Source organism: Merops nubicus, unplaced genomic scaffold (genome assembly GCF_000691845.1).
Source record: "Merops nubicus isolate BGI_N331 unplaced genomic scaffold, ASM69184v1 scaffold16209, whole genome shotgun sequence".
Lineage (NCBI taxonomy): Eukaryota > Metazoa > Chordata > Aves > Coraciiformes > Meropidae > Merops > Merops nubicus.
Window position 1 is genome coordinate 2,190 of NW_008633192.1, and position 2,284 is coordinate 4,473.

A 2,284-nucleotide genomic window follows, 5' to 3' on the forward strand; every position below is an offset into this window, starting at 1 on the left:
AGGCAGTGACTTTCACCTGCCCACTGACACCTGCTCTATAATGACTCTATGTACAAATACAGTTAAGCCTGGGAAGCAGCTTCTGTTTCACATCTTTAATCATTCAAGGATCATGCACTTCCTGAACACTGTACAATCCTCTTACCTTGTGATAAGGAGCCACCAGTTTCCCTTCTCAGTCAAAGACAACATTGGTATTGTACTGATAGTGACCATCATTTGGGCACCTTGGATCACTCGAATCACACAGCTTCTTGTCTTCCATATTCACAACCGCATAGATGGAATTACTTCTCACCAGACAGCTCAATCTTTCCAGTAGGGTTCAGGGAGCAAACCTCAACAGCAGGGGAAGAAAGCAAATTAAAAAATCAGAACCAGTCAACCCATAAAAATGCCATCTCCAAGGCTTCAGATCACAAGAATGACAGGCTTAAGGTTAATCGTATCTGAGGCTGTTTTCTGTTATTCAACAGACAGCTGTGGGTTTGTGCTTCAGGGCTGAGTGTGCTCAAACTCTGGCTTCATGTCACATTAACTAAGTGAGGAACACAGAGGTTTCCTTTCAGTGAAAGCAAATCTTTGCACCTCCGACTTTCCCTTCTGCTGCTGGTGTGTTGATGTCACACCAACACATGGCCTAATCTCAGCCATTCTGCTTCAGCTCTCAGTTTGGCTTAGGATTTGTTTTCTGTATGGTGCATTTTGTTGTCTTCACCAGATATTGCAGCTTCAAAAAATGGTAAAATTTATTAAGGAAAACAACATAATAAAAAGGCTACCACCACTTCATGAATAAAAACCATAAATTTAAAATTGTGCAGTATATCCTTTCAGTAGCAGCTGTTACTTTATTCACAAATATTCCTAATATTTCTGTATCCTAACCATTTCCTACAATATGCATTGATTACATTACTGAAATGTAGATTCTGTAAGTTTTTGGGTTTATTTTAAATAAATCTTAACATTAATGAGCATACTAGCCAAAATCAAAATAACTACAGTGAGACAAAATGTCAGAGAAAAATGATCAAGGAAGCTATCTGAAGCTATTTATGGCAACTACATGATGTCCAACCTCCCTACATTTCAAGCAGCAGTTCCAAGATGTTTAGAACTATCAACAACCATCCCTAAAAGGTAGCAATCTTTCCCATCAAACTGTTTCCCCATGCACAGCAGGGATTATACCTTTCAGGATCAGCACATGGAATCCACTTCATCTGTGGATCTGGGATATTCTCAGGATAAGAGTATATGCTTTCCCTTGTGAAGGCCCAACCATAAATGCCATCTTCAGGAGTCACAATAATATGGGCACCCTGGGAACAACATAGAAACCCGAAAAACACCATTAAGAAATGAATAAATGGTGAGTGTTTAAGGTAATGAATATCTCATAATACCTGTCTGGCTGCTTCTTTGATGGCCTCTTCCAAAACTGCCGTATTTTTGCCCATCAGCACCAAGGTCTCTTCAGGAGAAACTGGCACTTCAGTGGCCTCTGACAAGACCACGCCGTGCCTGTAGACGGCTGCAACTGCTGCCCAGGGCACAGGCCTCCACAGCAGACAGCACCGACAGCACGGCAGAGGTACGAGCTTCAGAACACCCCATGTCTGCTGTCTGGAAGTCACCCAAGAGGAAGTCAGGGACAAGCAAAAACAGGGGTTTTAAGAGGGGAAGTCTTGCACAAAAACTGGGAATTCTCCAGAGTGGCAGCCAGTTGACACCAGGAGCTGCCAGCACATTGCCCAGAAACTCTCACAGCCTCAAAGGCAATGCTGCTGTGCACCACTGGCAGAGAAGTCAGCCCTGTGCTGCAGCTGAAGAAACATCTCACTGACCAGACTCACAGATGATTCAGGCATGGCATCGCTGTAGCAACATGGCTCACAACAGGAAAACAAGCCAGAGTTTGCAAAATCTCAGCAAAGACCAGCACGGACACATTCCTGGCCAAACCTGAGGGTGTGGGGCTCAAGCAGGGCTGCAGGAGGCAGGTGGCCAGTCCCGAGCTTGGTGCTGCCACACAGGCACAGCCTGTGCCACCCCAGCTCAGGGCAGCTCTGATCTAGCCAAATGTAGCTGGGCTATATCTGGCACAGTCCCTGCTTTGTGACAACTTCCCTAACTGCAGAACTGTGTTGGCAATGGTCAATGGGCATTCTAACCTGCCACCCTGTGAGACAGGCACAGCAAGAGCCAGGGGACTGCTGGGTTTCCCATAGGAGATCACACTACTCTGCTTTAACCATGGTTCCAGGAACCCTGGATAATC

At 45.2% G+C, this 2,284-nt stretch overlaps 1 pseudogene; it reads right to left on the reverse strand.

Moving 5' to 3' along the window:
* Positions 1–1,879, reverse strand: part of LOC103780495 — a 2,540-nt pseudogene extending 661 nt beyond the window's left edge.
* Between the last annotated feature and the right edge of the window lie 405 nt (positions 1,880–2,284).